This window comes from Macrobrachium rosenbergii, chromosome 21 (assembly GCF_040412425.1).
Source record: "Macrobrachium rosenbergii isolate ZJJX-2024 chromosome 21, ASM4041242v1, whole genome shotgun sequence".
Taxonomy (NCBI): Eukaryota; Metazoa; Arthropoda; class Malacostraca; order Decapoda; family Palaemonidae; genus Macrobrachium; species Macrobrachium rosenbergii.
The window spans coordinates 29,265,644-29,285,643 of record NC_089761.1 but is presented as its reverse complement, the minus strand read 5'-3'; positions in this window follow the sequence as shown (position 1 = coordinate 29,285,643).

Genomic DNA, 20,000 nt, shown 5'->3' with positions numbered 1-20,000 from the left:
TTGCTCGTGGCTTGGCCTCCTCCGCCGCGTCCGAGGAGTTCGTCTTCGGAAAGAGGGGAGAGAAGAGAAGAAGAGAGAAAGAAGAAGAAGAAGAAGAAGAGAGAGAGAAAGAAAAATAATAATACTTGTGTAACAAACATCTACTTGTAAAAAATGCTTTAGTTGATTATGTACACAAACACATATACAGAGAGAGAGAGAGAAGAAAGAAGAAGAAAGAGAGAGAGAAGGAAGAGAAGAGAGAAAACTTAGTAATAATACTTATGCTTAATAAACATTTATATGTACAAATGCTTTAGTTGATTATGTACACACACATATACAGAGAGAGAGAGAGAGAGAGAGAGAGAGAGAGAGAGAGAGAGAGGCTTAGTAATAATACTTATGCTTAACAAACATTTATATGTAAAAATGCTTTAGTTGATTATGTACACACACACATATACAGAGAGAGAGAGAGAGAGAGAGAGAGAGAGAGAGAGAGAGAGAAGAGAGAGAGAGATTTACTCATAATACTTGTGCTTAACAATCATTTACAAGTGAATAATGCTTTAATGCTGTAGTTTATTTTTTAGAGAGAGAGAGAGGGAGATAGCAATAATACATTATGATTAACAAACATTTACATGTAAAAATGCTTTAGTTGATTATGTACAGAGAGAGAGAGAGAGAGAGAGAGATTTGGTAGTAATAATAACAATAATAATAATGATACCTAGCAGGCCCGGTCAGCAGGATTCGTAAGCGGCGAGCTGGGGATCGTAAACCAGAAAAAGTTTTCGTTCTAATTCTAACATTAATTTTATTTTTGACAACTTGATAATTATTCCGAAGCATAATTAGATTATCGCTACGTGTATCTGTGGCTTAATTGCCTGGATACAGTCCTCGCGTTTCCGAACGCATAAGCCCGCGATAATTTTCGATTTTCATAGCATGAACCTTTTATTTATATATATATTTATTTTCTAAGCCGGGGGTGGCAGGGGGGGGGGAGGATGAGAGGGGCGCTTAATAGGTATGCAGACGTAATGATATTTATATTTTTTTTTGCTTTTACTGATTATTGTAATTGCAATACTGCTGTATTACGGTGCTTTAATGTAATAATAATAATAATAATAATAATAATAATAATAATAATAATAATAATTTGGCTTTCGTTGATATTGTTAGAACTTTTGTATTTGCCACTGCTATTGCGATACTTATATAATAATAATAATAATAATAATAATAATAATAATAATAATAATAATAATAATAATTAATATTATCATTATATTGTTTAGCATCATCTTGCCTGACTACATTAGTAATAATAATAATAATAATATTAATAATAATAATAATAATAATGATAATACTTATTATTATTATTATTATTATTATTATTATTATTATTATTATTATTATTAAGCATCATCTTGCTAGGTAAATGGAATTCCCATTTCAATTTTAATCTTCCATTTTCATTCTCGGGTCGCTGGTATTTTTAAATTGCTCTTTCCAAAATAATTTTTTTTTGTTCCCAGCCTAAATGCAAAAATATTTTGCAATCGGCAATGCAACCTCGCGGCGATGCTTATAGGCCCCAGATAGACCAGTGCGTTATTATTATTATTATTATTATTATTATTGTTATTAATGTTATTATTATTGTTATTATTATTATTTTAATATTAGAACTCGCAACCGAATGGAATATAACCTTGGGGGTTAATAGGTCACCTTAATAGCTCAGGTCATAAATTCCCGGGACGACCCTAATTACGATCATCGGCGTAATTAGATTTTTATGAAAGAACCACCTTATGGAATTGACTCTCTCTCTCTCTCTCTGTCTCTCTCCCCCCACCCCCACCGCCCCACCGAATTGTTTCCTAATTAAATTTAAACCGAAAGTCAAACTGCCTCCGATTGGCAATCGCGCGAAACATTGTCATTAGATCGTGTTGGGTTTGTCATTTGCACTTCGAATTTTCGCTGGTGTCACGTCATGATTCTCTCTCTCTCTCTCTCTCTCTCTCTCTCTCTCTCTCTCTCTCTCTCTCTCTCTCTCTCTCTTCCGTATTTTCATTCTTCAGTGCGCCAGGGTATTGAAATTCCTTACACTTTTTAGTCTTTTTTAACTTTCTCTCTCTCTCTCTCTCTCTCTCTCTCTCTCTCTCTCTCTCTCTCTCTCTCTCTCTCTCTCTCTCTCTCTCCCCCGTATTTCCCACCTCTTTGCGCCATTGTACTTAAGCCCATCTTCTTTTTAATGTCTCTCTCTCTCTCTCTCTCTCTCTCTCTCTCTCTCTCTCTCTCTCTCTCTCTCTCTCTCTCTCCAGTTATTTCCCCTCTTCTTGCAAATGAATTAAAATTCCTTATACTTTTTATTGATATTTTTACCTCTCTCTCTCTCTCTCTCTCTCTCTCTCTCTCTCTCTCTCTCTCTCTCTCTCTCTCTCTCTCTCTCTTCTTTTAAGAAGCGTTTTTTAATTCCTTTTTTTTACTTTTTTTTATCCTTTTATTTGGTAAGGTTTCGCCCAAGGGAAGGCCCCATAATCTCTAAATTGGGATTCTTGTGGTTTATAAAATCTCCATTTATAGATTAAATGCCAATATTAAATGCCCAAGGGTCTTTCATTCTTTATATATGTATTGTATGTGACTGTATTACTTTTGGGGTCATTTAATTCCTGATGTATGTATTATACGTGAGTGAATTCATTTTTAATAACAAGATGTGTTATTTTTTCTGAGGCCATTTTCACTTAAAATCATGGCCATTCCTAAATTAAAGACAACTGCTGTGTCACGTACACACACACACATACACATACACACACAAACATATGTATATATATAATATATTATAATATATTATATATATACATATAATTATATATATGTATATATATAAATATTTATATATATATATATATATATATATATATATATATATATATATATATATATATATATATATATATAAAAAAGAAACCAAAATATGATTATCACAGAAGGGGAATATCTGTTACAAGCTCTAAGCATTCTGCGTTATATAGGAACAGTAATTTTATCTAGATTTCTGAAGGACCTGCCCAAGGTCTAGAAGGTTTCAAAACTTGCTGCTTTCTGTTTCAGGCACTGAAACCTGTTCAATATCGAACAGTCGTAATATGAGTGACAGAGAAATAATTCACGTCTGATTCGTAGTACTTCAGGGCGCTTTAGTTTTCTGAAAAGAAAACTATTGTGCTGGCTTTGTCTGTCCGTCAGCACTTTTTCTGTCCGCCCTCAGATCTTAAAAACTACCCAGGCCAGAGGGCTACAAATTGGTCTGTTGATCATCCACTCTCCAATCATCAAACATACCAAATTGCAGCCACCTATCCTTAGTAGTTTTTATTTTATTTAAGGTTAAATTTAGCCATAATCGTACTTCTGGTAGGGATATAGGATAGGCCACCACCGGGCTGTGGTTAAAGTTTCATGGGCCGCGGTTTATTCAGCATTATACCTAGACCACCTAAAGATAGATCTGTTTTTAGTGGCCTTGATTATACGCTGGACAGAAAACTCGATTGCGCCGAAGAAACGTCGGCGCATTTTTTACTTGCTTGTGCTCGGGTTTGAAAGGTCAATGAGCCTGTCTACCAAAGTAATATCTTCCTTCTTTGACAACCTGAACTCATTCAGGCTTAATGAGTTTGGGGTGGTTGTTTTATCGCATAATTATGAAGCAAACGGCGTAAGACCTGCTGTCTCAATAGCATCTCATGCTGTCTTATGACATTTTATTTTTCAGTTATTTAGGGGGCTTTAGTCCCCGCTGGAACACTGGTTTTTCACGTAACCGGAAGTCCTACAGTATATAATTATTGTCAGTTTGAATCATGGATTGCTTACAAGAAATTCCAGTACTTTTTGTCCCATAATTGTATTTTTTTCTAGTAATTAATTTGATGATCTTATATATATATATATATATATATATATATATATATATATATATATATATATATATCTATATATATATATATATATATATATATATATGTATGTATGTATGTATATATATATACACATATATATATATATATATATATATATATATATATATATATATATATATATATATATATATATATATATATATATATATATATATATATGTAGAATCTACTAGTCACTTTTACCAGACACATATGTAATTCTAATAGCCACAATGCCCTCTTAACTTCTCAGATTCTTGCGCTTTTTGGATGTGCTTGTAACTACGAAGCCGTACATCCAGACGCAAGAAATTGAAGACTGTGATTGCCGGTCGCGGGACACGAACCCGCGTCGCCTTAACCGCAAGGAGGTCACGTTGACGACCTGACCACAAGAAGGATAAAAGTCTATTACCTCTCGTACATACATATACCTGTCGTTTTCAGATATATTTATTAGAGCTGGAATAGACCCATCCTCACCATCGTAGCCAAGTGGGCAATCGTTTTAATTGCTTTTTAGGCTGTGAAATATATATGTAGAACCTACTGGTCACTTTTACAGACACATATGTAATTCTAATAGCCAAAATGCCTTCTTATATATATATATATATATATATATATATATATATATATATATATATATATATATATATGTGTGTGTGTGTGTGTGTGTGTGTGTGTGTGCGTGTGTGTGTGTGTGTGTGTGTATGTGTGTGTGCATGCGTGTGTTTGTCTGTGGCTGTGTGTTTTTTAAACTAGTTTAAAAATCTCTAAGCATCAATTTATCTCTTCCGATTTTGCTTTATGTAATTTTCGTATACTCTCTCTCTCTCTCTCTCTCTCTCTCTCCATGGACCTGCTATTATAATCGCGCCGTGCCACCCATAATTCTTTTAGCTATTCATCAGCGATATCCATTTTAATCCTTTATAAGAGAAGTCTGTTGTTTTCATTATACAAATGAATACAGATTTTCATTCAATTTTCTCACTTTTGCGGGAATGGATTTTATCGCTTTGTATAAACTGCGGGCGGATATGCGCGCAAATGTACTTACGTTATTTTATATCAGTGCGTGTGTTTTTGTGTGTTTATGTATGTGCGTGCGTGTTTATCTTGTTATTTAGTGCGAGTGTAGTAATGTACTTATATATTTTTTTATCTGTTTGTGTATGAATGTTTGTATGTGTTTGTGCGCGTTTGTTTGGTTATTTAATGCGAAAGTAATAACTTACATATTTTTTTACCTGTTTGTGTAGGAATGTTTATATGTGTTTGTGCGTGTTTGTTTGGTTATGCAATGCGAGAGTGATAACGTATTTACATCGGTTTTTATCTGCAAGTTTGTTTACGAATGTTTATGTACTTTTGTACATGTTCGTTTGGTTAAGCAATGCCAAAGTAATAACGTACTTACATTATTTAAATATCTGTACGTTTGTTTGTGAATGTTTGTGTGTGTGTTTTTGTGTTTATTTGGTTATGTAATGTGAAAGCAATCATGTACTTGCATCATTTTTGTATCCGTAATTTTTTTTATGAATGTTTGTGTGTTTGTGCCTGTTTATTTTAATATAATGAGAAGGTATTTACGTATGAGCTAATATGTTCTCGATTATGTACTGCAAGCAGGATAATGTCATCATATTTAAAGAATGTCACCATTTTTCGGTTTCCCAAAATTTGAAAATAAAAAAAAAACTAATTTGAAACTCCATAGATTCATATGCTAACTGCAATGCTTTTTAGATTAAGCTGGCTTCATGTCAGCACCAATAAAAAAAAGGCTACCCTTACCGCCATTGCTCCTTGATTTATCATTTCAAAATGGCCTCATTGTATGAGATATTCGTAGTAATAAATATCTAGCACCCTAAACAATCCATACCGTTCTGTGAAGACTTCAGATTTATCATCATTGAATGACATACAAGAAAATATAACAGTTTGGAGCTTAGGATAATATGTGTAATAGTGTAATAGTTGATAAAAGATAACTCCAAGCATATATATGTGTGTGTGTGTGTATACAAATATATGTGTGCGATTGTGTATATATAAGTATATATACACAATCCTTTTATATATATATACACACACACACATATATATATATATATATATATATATATATATATATATATATATATATATATATATATATATAATGTGTGTGTGGGGTGAATGTGGGTGTGGGTGTGTGGGTGGGTGTTAATTTTTTCCAGTGTAAGCCTTTTTCCCTTTTCTGGGCGGGTAACGCCAGAAAAGTTATATTCTTCTGGTTTATTAATAAGTCTTTTATAGGAATTTGCCAAAAGAATATCTGCCTTTATATATTTTTCTTATTTTTTTCTATTACTTTGTAAGGAATACTGATTATGCTGTAATTGTAATTGCTAAGTACAGCCTTCGCATTAGAGTTAGAAATAACACAAATTGTAACTGAACCTGAATATATGTCATCACAGAATTTTTATATTGTAAAATTAAAGTTTTTTGATCAAGAAAAAGTTATAATTAACTGTTCTGAAGGCTGTGAAAATTCCATTCGATTCTTCAGCTTGGATAACTGTACTGAACTGAGCTGAATATAGAAATTAGGCCAAAGGCCAAGCACTGGGACCTATGAGGTCATTCAGCGCTGAAACGGAAACTGACAGTAAAAAAGGTATGAAAGGCGTAACAGGAGAAAAACCTCAAAGCAGTTGCACTATGAATCAATTCTTAGGAGAGGGTGGAGAGTTAGATGGGAGAGAGAATATGAAAGAAGGTACAGCGAAAGGAACGAAAGGGGTTGCAGCTAGGGGCCTAAGGAAGGGACGCCGCAAAGAACCTTAAGTAATGCCTACAGTGCACCGCATGAGGTGCACTGACGGCACTACCAAACAAATTAAACGGCGTATTACTGTGCTTGATAATTCTCATATACTTTTTTTTTCTCCTTTCTCTAATGACTTCCGACTCATTATGTGTTTTGTTATACATTACAGGGCGAGCGGAATTCGGCGTTCTCTAAAACCGAGGACCGGGCTAAATTCGGAGCGGCTGTAATTGTAATGGAAGTTGAATGTAATTAACCAAACAGTTTTGAGTAATTGTAATTAAGCCTCTAGATTATGGAGTAATTATGACGCAAAAATTGCTAGAGTAATTGCGGTCGTAATTGGTTTCGAATAACGCTAGAAGAGCGTCCTCGTTATTTGTAACCCTCGGAAGCTTCGCAAAATGCAGCCCACGAGAAATATCCGGGTTGGAAGGAAGGAAGGAATATAGAATTTAGGCAAAAGTCCAAGCGCAGGAACCTATGAGGTCATTCAGCGCTGAAACGGAAAGAACCTTAAGCAATGCCTATAGTGCACTGCGTGAGGTGCACTGACGGCACTTCCCCCGTACGGGGAATATCCGGGTTGGAATGGAGTGTAATTGTTTGGAGAACGCTTGGAATCGTATATCTTTCGTAACCGTGTTTTAGTGCATTGCATTCTTCAGCGAGCCGAGTGTCTCAACGTACCTGAATTTCTAGGAAACCACAAAGTCCCGGCAATATAAAATCGCGGTGTTATAAATTTTTTGAAGATACTGCAAATGGTCACGCATGACCTTATTCGCTACAGTGATAGGGTCATTTGTATGAGTCTAGGTCAGTCATTCATTTTTTGTTCTATAATTTTTTTTCTTTTATATAAAGAGAAATGAGATGGGCGATCATCTGCCCTTATTTACTGCATGTATTTGATTATTTCCAAGATTTTTCAAATTACTTTTATTTTTAGATTTTGTTCAAAGCTTAGTTTGCCAGTCAGTGGCCTATTCTGCATGTTTGAAATGAATGTGTGCTTGTTTTCAAATTAATAATAATAATAATAATAATAATAATAATAATAATAATAATAATAATAATAATAATAATAATAACAATAATAATAAGGTTCTTATAAGACTGAGGCTTCTTTCCAACTACTCAATCTTGGAATTTCCGAATCGATTTGATAACAGTATTAACGACTAACGTAGTTTCTCGTATTAATCGTTGATGGCATAAGTACTCGTACCTTGATCAAATCTGCATCGTCTTGCAAAATATCTGCCTCAAAAATAACAAGATATCGTTTCCGTCAAATGAAATCCAACATCAACAAATAATTAAATAACGTCAATGAATGATGAATAACATCACTTGACTCTCGATAATGAAGAAGACGCCGCAACCGGACGAGTGTATAGGTCTTTCCTGATCGCTCTTTCGGTATCCCCTCTCTCCCTCCCTCCCACCCTCCCTCTCCCCTTCCTTCCCTCACCCTCTCTGCGGCCCATCAAACAGCCCTCTTGAACGTTTCCCCTTTTCCTCGATCGTAGAACCTGGCCTGGGGCCATTCCAGAGGGGAGAGGGGTGTAGAGTGATTTGGGGAAGGGGGGTCCTCCATCGAGGGGCGGAGGTGCCCCGGGGATATAACCAACGTGAACAACTGCCGTCGTCAGTCCGCGTTCCGTCGGAGAGAGAGAGAGAGAGAGAGAGAGAGCTTTTGTGTGCTGTCAACCACCAGCCAATCTGATTACCCTCCCACTGGCTCGCTCGGGCCGTTCCCGAAATGTGTTGACTTTGCCATTTGAAGCACTGCTGCCGCCGCCCGCCTCTTGTGGGTGGGGCAGAGGGGGAGAGGAGAGGGGGTGGGTGGGGGGTGTCCTGTTGGAGCCAAAAAGCATGGGCCTAGGATGGGATGGGGTAGGGGAAGGGGAAGGGGGTGGCGAAGTATAGAATCGGCGGGGTCACTCCCGTAGGTATTGACTTTTGGCTTGGTCGTTTTTCCTTTGTTTTTTATGAGGATTGACGCGATCGAAGTTGCCTCTCGGGTTAAAATCGTTTATTTGCAGTTTTTCACTCTTTATTATTTTATTTTGGAGAATATATGAGCCGGTATGAAAAGTCTTGACATTTCCGCAATGCCTTTGAAGTGTATACGGATTTTAATAGATATTCCTGTTGCAACATTGTAATTGTTTTAAGCGGATGATCGAGCGAGCATTTTCACAAAAGAGTCCTAAATTTATTTTACTTTGTTACAAAATTATTGTGAAGCAAAGGAAGTATTTTACACTAATATACAAGTTTTAAAGTTTGAGGCATCGATATTACTCATTAGATAGCAATTTGTCGAGATAGAGGCTTGGGAATTAATTATTAGATATCAATTCGCCGATGGGTAAGAGGCGCCTTTTTCAAGTTTCCCAAGACCGCAGTTAGGAAAAAGGGCTAGATATTGAACTCTCCCCCCCCCAGAAAAAAAATAAATAAAAACAAGATATTAAAGGAATTAAAATAGTCACCGTATATTCAACAGTGTTGGTTTTTCGATTTTTACTATCATATTGTTTGAGATGTTCATATGATTTGCATTATCAAATGTGGCTATAGGTATTTGTTTCATAGTTTTGAAGTTCCGCACTTTTTACAACTTTGAAACACGGAAAGAAGAGAGAGAGAGAGAGAGAGAGAGAGAGAGAGAGAGAGAGAGAGGGAGAGAGGTCAACATGAATAGCTTGAGATGGTGGAGCCCGGAGATAAGATTGGAGGATTTAGCGTAAGTGCCAAAGAGTCACAACGATGCCTGAGAGCTAATGTAATGAATAGCTTAGGACAAGATTGACCAAAGGGAAAAAAGCAAGAAGGAGAAGGTTCACCTGATTGATTGATTTCCACAGACTGGCGTAACTGTTACCATGAGAACTGCAGGGGCAACTCTCTATACCATTAGAATGAGGATGGAAAGCGATGCCTTTCAATTATTATTATTATTTTTTTTATTGTTTTGTGACACTCGACTTGACAAAGAATTCGACAAATGGAAAAGCATTTTTTTGAAGGGTCCCGTCAGTTGTAAAAAATAAAATAATCTTTGCCAGAATTTCGTTAACGAATACGAGGACTTTTTGTGATGTGTGTGTTGGAGAGAGAGAGAGAGAGAGAGAGAGAGAGAGAGAGAGAGAGAGAGAGAGAGAAGAGAGAGAGAGAAGAGTAATTTTTTTTTTGTAAACTTCATACGGATCGTTTAAGATTTTTAAAAAGTTTTTGACACCATATAAATGACTGATAAATACATTTTTGAGGCATTGCCACAATGAAGCTTTTCTTATGCAAAGATCAAATTTTATTTATTTATTTATTTATTTTTTATAACAGCCCTCTACTTCATCCTTGCAGTCGAGCGACAAATAAGCACCTTGTGGAACTCCGCTAGCGGAATGTCACTCGTCTTTGAAGGCTGTTGCTTTCCTATAAAGTGTTCCGAAGCACACCCTGTTACATAGCTCAAAACGTTGTTCAGCCTTGATAAAAAAAAGTTGTTTCATCATCATAGCACACCTACCTTCTTACAAAGATAGAAATGGACTATTGCAAAGATGCAAGAAATTAGAAAATAAATTTAATTTAAGATTTTGACGCATTTTATTTATGGCATAGTGCAGATAGCATTCGAATAAAAATTTTAACGTATTCCCAGAATTTTCAGATTATTTGTAAATCTACCAGAGATCTGTTCCACTTACTGGATCGTCCCAATGGCTCGTTCCAGTTCGGTATTATAAATGATTCCACAATTACTAGCTACTAAATTTGTTTCTCCATTGTTTGGCATGTCAGATGACATTCGATTTTGTTTTATGTATTCGACGTTGGCCTTGGGTTCTTATGAAGGGAAGGTACATCAGAGAGCAGATGTATACACATACACACACACAGACACACATACACACACACAAACACGTAGATACCGATGTCTAAAACACACAATCAGTAATTGCTAGGGCCGCCAAATTCCGTAACTCAGCTCTTGATTCGTTTTCTCGGTCTTATGGTCTTTCTGTTCATAACATACAAATTTGACATGGTTATGATACTTAATACACCCTTTTTATTGAATATATGTATATATAGATACAAACATGTATATGTATATATATACATATATATGTATTAATATATATATACATACATATATATATGTATATATACATACATACTATCTTATATATATAATATATATATATATATATATATATATATATATATATATATATACATACATATATATATATATATAATATATATATATATATATATATATATATATATATATATATATATATATATATATATATATATATATATATATATATAAGAGGAGTCTGGCAATTGCCAATACGTCCAGGAGGAACATTCAGGACACCCTTGAGAGAGAGAGAGAGAGAGAGAGAGAGAGAGAGAGAGAGAGAGAGAGAACAAATGTAAATTTCCTCTTTTTGAACTTGAAACCTCAAAAACGACCCCGCTCTATCATCAGCATCCCCCTGCGGACCTGACCCCTCCCTAAAATCCCGGAGGTCATAAATTTATTTCACTCCCTTTGACTCTCCCTCTCTATATGTATGCGTGTACCCTCTGGTACAGGAGAAGCAGCAGCAGCAGCAGCAGCAGCAGCAGCAGCAGCAGCAGCAGGAGTTTTAGGCAAACTGAATCTCTATATATATGTGTATACACTGTGGTGTAGAAGGAGGAGGTGGGGGGAGGAGGAGGGGGAGTTTTATGCAAACTGAATCTCTCTATATGTGTGCCTCTGGTGTAGGAGGAGGAGGAGGAGGAAGAGGATGAGGAGGAGGAATTTGAGTTTTAGGCAAACTGAATCTCTCTATATATGTGTACCCTCTCTTGCAGAAGGAGGAGGAGGAGGAGGGAGACGGAGAGAGGAGGAGGAGGAGGAGGAGTTTTAGGTAAACTGAATCTCTATATATGTGTACCCTTTGGTGCAGGAGGAGGAGGAGGGAGACGGAGAGAGGAGGAGGAGGAGGAGGAGGAGGAGGAGGAGTTTTAGGCAAACTGAATCTCTATATATGTGTACCCTTTGATGCAGGAGGAGGAGGAGGACGGAGAAGAGGAGGAGGAAGAGTTTGAGTTTTAGGCAAACTGAATCTCTCTCTCTCTCTCTATATATATATATATATGTGTGTGTGTATACCCTCTGGTGCAGGAGGGGGGGAGGAGGAGGAGGAGGAGGAGGACGGAGAAGAGGAGGAGAAGGAGTTTGAGTTTTAGGCAAACTGAATCTTTATATATACTGTATGTGTATACCCTCTGGTGCAGGAGAGAGAGAGAGAGAGAGAGAGAGAGAGAGAGAGAGAGGAGGGGGAGGGAGAGGAGGAGGAGGAGGAGGAGGAGGAGGAGGAGGAGTTTGAGTTTTAGGCAAACTGCTTTCGACAGCCGGTGGCGATTCCGGCAGAGTTCGACAAAGGCTTCAACAGATGCGTCTACAATTACTATACACATACAATTATTGAACTACCCCTTAATGACTCAACAACAAGAGGTGCGGGAGACGACGAAGGGTAGGAGGGAAAGGGCAGCGAATAGGGAGAGAGAGAGAGAGAGAGAGAGAGAGAGAGAGCCAGCTAAGGGTGATGAGGGATTGTTGTGTAAAGGGTGTCGGAGGTAAATAAGGGTGATATAAGGGTGAGTTTAGGGTTGCGATCCCCCTAAAGAGAGAGAGAGAGAGAGAGAGAGAGAGAGAGAGAGAGAGAGAGAGAGAGAGAGAGAGTGAGAGAGAGAGCTTTTCCTGCTCGACCAAGGGTGAAGAAAACATTAGAGGGATCAGTGGCGCTAATGGCTCTGTTTACAGTGATCCTCCCTATTATTTACTGCCCGCTTATTTAAGGTGCTTGTTTGTGGTCCGGCCCGTATGGGCCTTGTATTACCTACCCCCCTCCTCCCCCTCCCCCCCACAACACCTCCTGTTGGGAAATATGTGATGCGAGTGATATATATATTTTTTTAATGTGGAGAACCACCGCCCATGTCAGCTCGGCGCCACCTTAAAGTAAAAGGTCATATCTCTGCAGTCGTTACTTGCTGGTGTGCTAAATAATAATAATAATAATAATAATAATAATAATAATAATAATAATAATAATAATAATAGATTCGAGATATCGTGATAAACTGTTATGTAATAAAAATCCGCAATTATATAAATGAAATGTATTAATATACAATAGATAATTAATATAATTCGTTTGTATAATTGTGGATTTTATTTTACGTAATAATAATAATAATAATAATAATAATAATAATAATAATAATAATAACATACTATGTACGTACTGTTTGTGTAGCCTATGTAGACACACACACACACACACACACACACACATATATATATATATATATATATATATATATATATATTATATATATATATATATAAATTTTCTTCCTTCTGTACACCTGTCCCCTCAAGCTGGGATAGCACCGGGCAGGTGTAGCGGTGGTGTAACCTCGCCTTTGTTTGACTCCGGCGAACGCTTTGTTATCCAGTTACGGTCAGATGACTAGTGGTGTAAGACTGCCTGACAAACAATCTGTTTGCAGCGATATATTTATCACTTTCATATTCGTCACAAGCTAATGGTTAGTAAGGGAGCAAGTTCACGGAAGTTGCTTTTTAATTAAAAACGGCAAAACGTTGTGATTATCATCATCATCATTATTATTATTATCATTATCATTAACATCATGCAGTATTGTTTTTTGAGGTCCTCCTATGGGACTGTTCGGACGAAATTTCGGTCAGTTTGGCAGGCCACTTTCATGTCTACAATTAAGTGTTTTATCGTGTCACAATCTTTAATGTGCAAGTCTACGAGTTTGACATAATTGTCTTTTTTTCTTATTGTTTTTAGTTCGTTGGGTATGCTATTGAATGGTTGTATAGGCCTATACCACACTTATGCTGATGTTGCTATATTTCTATATTTTATAGACCCAAATTGTTTGTTACATTATGTTCACGCATTTTAATAATATTGATTCTGTATTTCTGTATTCTACAAACCGGATTTTTTGTATTATGTTTATGAATTCCAATAGTTTTGTTTCCTTTTTAATCAACTGAAATGTTTATAACTTTACTTTTCCCCGTGTTTTATTATTATTATTATTATTATTATTATTATTATTATTATTATTATTATTATTATTATTATTTGCAGGTTGGAACATTCTCCTGCGACATATGTTACAAGGAATGTGTGAAATCAGGGATTTCACGAAATCCCCAGGGATTTTGTGAAAATTTTGCGAAACAGTGATTCATCTACGCTATTTCGCTGTGTTTAGTACTAGCCCTTGGAGGATCAAATGTACTTAGGGACATTTGATCCCCCAGGGCTAGTACTAAACGCGGTGAAATACATTTGACTCCCCAGGGACTAGTACTAAACACGGCGAAACAATGTAGATGTAACACTATTTTACCGTGTTTAGTACTAGCCCCTGAGGGGCCAAATGTGTTTCGCCGTGTTTAGTACTAGCCCCTGGGGGATCAAATGCACTTAGCGACATTTGATGCCCCAGGGGCTAGTACTAAACACGGCGAAACAGTGTAGATGCATCACTGTTTTGCCGTGTTTAGTACTAGCCCTCGCGGATCAAATGTTCCTAAGCAAGTTGCTTATTTCACATATTCCTTAGGGATTTCGTGAAATCCCTGGATTTCGCATACTTCCTGTAACATATGCATTCCACTGGAATATCACGAATCGCTGACTTTTTGTTCAGTAGAGTTTGTTGCATGTTAGCCATCCGTTCATTTCAGCAATTGAAATAGTCGACTTTTTTAGTTTCGTCTTCATAATTTGTTCCCTCCTAATTCCAGAACTGTATTTCGAGTTTATTGACTCATGACTTTCCTTTTTTCTCGTTTACCTTCGTAAATTTCTCGGTAAACTTCAGATGATCATTCTGGTTGTAGAGTGACTCTACAACTTATCAGATTTTCTTGCAACCTGTTCGCCTACGCTTGTCACACCTAAAGCTCTTTTCTTAGACGTGTTTATATGTTACAAGTTTATTTGTTGTTGTTACTTAGTTAAATACTAATTCTGCTGCTTCGTTACGTTGCGTTTGCTTATCACTGTTTACGAGCTGCGTGATCAGTGAGATATCTTCGTTCCAATTTGCCACAAATATTACAGAGAAAAGTGTTTCTTTCTCGGTACTTCTGAATATCTAGTCATTACTGCGCAGATTTTAGTTTTATTTTGATTCTGATCTGTCTTTATTTTCTATATTTTCACTTTGAATTTCATTATTCTCCCTTTATCAATCTCACATCTCCGATTAAAATGTCAGCGAGTTTTTCTTTAGGTTTCTTTTTTGTAAGTATATCTCGTTTTGAACACAATAGGTTAAGTCCAACATTCAAAACAACATTCTTCAATGCTTTGGGGTTTTAGTAAATAGAATAAAGAGTAATGTTTAAGTTGATTTTGCCAAAGGTTTTGGTAAATTACATTCACTCAATGATTTGCCAAAGTGCTGTTTTATTTATTTTTTTTTTTAAGCCACAGTGAGATTAGTTTACACTGAGCCTGACTCAAACTGACATAATAATGAAAGTAGGGGAATGATTGTTTAATTGTCTGAAAGCTGTCGTCACAATAGCCATGGTCATAGACTTTGGAGAGTGTGTGGTCGAGATCATGTTGTTTCTTTTGAAATCTCGGGGCCTCTGCTTCCATTAAAGAAAAGACAAATTAGGAGACGCATAAATACTGTACACATGGAATAGCAACATGATACACACATACAATTTGGGTCAGATTCCGGCCAATATTATCACAGGACGAAATTCTAAATCTCGCAGCGACAGTAAGCTTGAAATATACATTTCTCATTCAGTTTTATTAATTTTGGTAATTGAATGACATTGGCGTTTGAGCAGTTTCTTGCACATATTTTTTTTATTTCATTTACTGTAATGTTTTTAGTTACAAGATTAACTTTATGCATTTCTTCAGTTTTGAGAAGATTAAATATTCGTATAGGTTTTTGTTTACTAATAAGTCATATGTATATATATATATATATATATATATATATATATATATATATATATATATATATATATATATATATATATATATGATAATTTGCGAAACTGGTCCAGTAAAGAAATAAAAACCATTATTGATTGGGATCTCGCCTCATCAGCGGTGATTTTTGTTAATGCTGCTTCTAACAGCTGTTTATGTTGCATTGTAATAATTTTGTAATTAAAGCTACGCATTTCAATGATGTTGACGCCTGAGAAAAAATGGTATCTTAGTAAAAGCCTTCCGGTATAGCGCGAAAACTCAGGCCATATTCCAAAACACCCTTTTTCTGTAATATGTGACACATTTAGAACACAGAAAATTGGATTGAATGTGAAGTCATTAACCAGTGATGCAACATCACATGAACAACATATTAACATCTAAAGGAAAAGTCATCTTGAAATGCGACGAGCGTAAAGAGAATTGGTAGAAAATCTGATGAGATTGTAAAAGTCAGTCACAAGACAGGTGACTCTTGACTAACACGGTGATGAAAAAGTTCATTGAGAAATTCGCGACTCATGTATTCCTTACGGGCTGCTCTATGAGCAAGAGCCCGAGCTGGCATAAGGCCTGCTTAATCAATAACAACAACAAAGCGACTCATCATGATCCTCAATTTGTTAAAAAAAAAAAAAAAAAGATTAGTTATGTCGTCAATGACATTGACAATTCGCGTATGTATTCGGAGCAGTTGAATACTTATTTCTCTCTCTCTCATCAGCCAAATCATATGATGACGTCACGCTCATCTATTTGTAAAAAAATTTTTTTAGTCTTGTTAATAACATTGGGAATTCGCGTATGTATTAAGATAAGTTGAATACTTATCTCTCTCTCTCTCTCTCTCTCTCTCTCGCTCTCTCATCAGCCAGATCATATAATGACGTCACGAGTCATCACGCTCATCAACGTGTCAAAAATAAAAAAAAATTTAGTCTTGTCGTCAGTAACATTGGCAATCCGCGTATGTATTAAGATAAGTTGAATACTTATTTCTCTCTGTCTGTCTCTCTCTCTCTCTCTCTCTCTCTCTCTCTCTCTCTCTCTCTCTCTCTCATGAGCCAAATCATATGATGACGTCACGCTTATCAGTTTGTAAAAAAAAAATGTTTAGTCTTGTTAATAACATTGGGAATTCGCGTATGTATTAAGATAAGTTGAATACTTATCTCTCTCTCTCTCTCTCTCACTCTTCCTCCTCACTCTCTTTCTCATGATGTCAAACTCTCTCTCTCATCAGCCAAATCGTATGATGACGTCTCGCTCATCAATTTGTCGAAAAAAATGTTTAGTCTTGTTAATAACATTGGGAATTCGCGTATGTATTAAGATAAGTTGAATACTTATCTCTCTCTCTCTCTCTCTCACTCTTTCCCTCACTCTCTCTTTCTCATGATGTCAAACTCTCTCTCTCATCAGCCAAATCGTATGATGACGTCTCGCTCATCAATTTGTCGAAAAAAATGTTTAGTCTTGTTAATAACATTGGGAATTCGCGTATGTATTAAGATAAGTTGAATACTTATTTCTCTCTCTCACTCCCTCCCCCTCTCTCTCTCTCTCTCGATGTCAAACTCTCGGAGAGCCGTAGGGGCCGATTTGCGAGTAAACATTGCGTATATGTCAAGCCTCCCTCCCGTGGGCAGATGGTAAGCAATTATGGGATGGTTACAAGTGCTTAGGGTAGGTCCCACTGATCTATTGAGTCGAGGGGATGGGAAGGAAGAAGAGAGAGAGAGAGAGAGAGAGAGAGAGAGAGAGAGAGAGAGAGAGAGAGAGAGAGAGAGAGAGAGAGTTGAGGGAAGGAGAAAGCAAGGAAGGAAGGGAAGAAGATTGATATCAGAGAGAGAGAGAGAGAGAGAGAGGGGGGGGGGGTAGGGTGGCAAGGAAGATGAAGTTGAGGGTATGCCAAGGGGAGAAGGAAAGGAGGGAAGAAGATTAAGAGAGAGAGAGAGAGAGAGAGAGAGAGAGAGAGAGAGAGAGAGAGAGAGAGAGAGAGAGAATCTGGCCAATTGTCGATTAAGTGGTCCTTAGGAAATCTGATAAACTTCATTATTACAGAACCTTCTGTTCAATTTTGGCTTTATTCGTATCATTAAATGTTTGTATTACCGAGATTATAAAACTGGGAATTACTATTATTTGGAAATAACTAAAAAAATATTCATTATCTTTTGACTTCTCGAAAATTCTTAATGGAATTAATGAGAGTGATTGCCATTGAAAATTGTAACTTTCTGTGTTCAGTTTTTTTTAGTTTTCTGTAAAAGAAAACTATTGTGCCGGCTTGGTCTGTCCGCCCTCACTTATTTCTGTCCACCCTCAGATCTTGAACACTAAAGAGTCTAGAGGGTTAGAGGGCTGCAAATTGGTATGTTGGTCATCCACCCTCCAATCATCAAACATGCCAAATTGCAGCCCTCTAGCCTCAGTAGTTTTTATTTTATTTAAGCTTATAGTTAGTCATAATCATGCTTATGGCAACTATATAGAATAGGCCACCACCGGGCCGTGGTTAAAATTTCATGGGTCGCGGCTCATACAGCATATACCGAGACCACCAAAGGATAGATCTATTTTCGGTGGCCTTGATTGTACGCTGTAGCGGCTGTACAGAAAACTCGATTGCGCCGAAGAAACTTTGGCGCATTGTGTACTTGTTTGCTTGTTTGTCAGGAAATCTCTCTCTGTTTCTCCTTGAGATTTTTTTTCCTGTTTATATATTCCTCTCCGGTACATAGGCCGTTTCCTCTGGTTTGCCGAGTCATTTGACTAGAGTGGTTGGGGGGGTGGGGTTAGGAGGTATGGGTTGGTAGGAGTCCCGGGGGGTGGGGCACGTTTGTCTCACTGTCTCGCCGTTGTTAGATTTTTGTTAATATGTTAAATATATTTATATTTCTCTTTTGATAATTCCTTGCCTTGATATTCATTTTAACATCTGAAAATTGTTCATTCTGAACAGTTAAATGCTTCATTGAGGATACTTGATGTAAAACTATTAAAAACCCATTCAATTTAGTGCATTAGAGACCGAATCATACAGACTAAAGTTTCCTTGATCAAATTGTTCTGTGAAGGAAATTATGGGAACACAAAAGAAGGCAGAGGATTAACAGATTCACGGTGTCTGTTATTTTTCTTCGATTGTTTGCTTACTTCCTACGTATTCGTTTGTGTATGTTTGTGTATTTTTTTTTTTTTTTTAGAAAGAGATAGGTTTTTCTTCCTAAAAAAAATGTGGGGGGCTGGTTATAAATGATCCAGGAGACACTGAATGAGGTAGAAAATTCCGCAGTCTGGAAGTGAGTGGTATGATGAACAAATTTAATGTCGAAATAATAATAATAATAATAATAATAATAAATATAATAATAATAATAATAATAATATACCTTGTTCATTCTAGTAGCGCATAATTCCTCAAAAAAAAAATATTAACGGGTAATTATCATTGCTTTAAAAGCTCTCTTGTGTAATTTACGAGCTGTTATGAATTACCTGATGTTTTCTCGTCAGTTAATTATGTATAAGCAGAGAGTTAATTGATCGAGGTGGAAATATTTGACGTCCAGTCATAAATGCAAGCAAAACTGAGCAGTTGCTTGCAGTTGAAATAATCATTTCATATAACTATCCTCAAAGCAGCATGGGTCTTATATAAGATTGGTATTCTCTCTCTCTCTCTCTCTCTCTCTCTCTCTCTCTCTCTCTCTCTCTCTCTCTCTCTAGTCTTTTGCTTTATCTCCATCCCCGTTTCCTTTCTTCAGTCTTGCTATCCTGCCTTGTCTGTTACTTTTTCTCAGTCTAGATTTCATATATTAGTCTCTCTCTCTCTCTCTCTCTCTCTCTCTCTCTCTCTCTCTCTCTCCTCTTGGAAGCTTAGCCTTCTGCTTTCCTTGCCTACCCAAAATTATCTCTTTCTCTCTCTCTTCTCTCTCTCTCTCTCTCTCCCTCAACCTTAGGCCTTCTGTTTTCGTGCTATCCAAAATTATTTAGATAATAATAATAATAATAATAACACAATAATAATAATAATAATAATAATAATAATAATAATAGTGACAGCGACGATGGTGATGATTT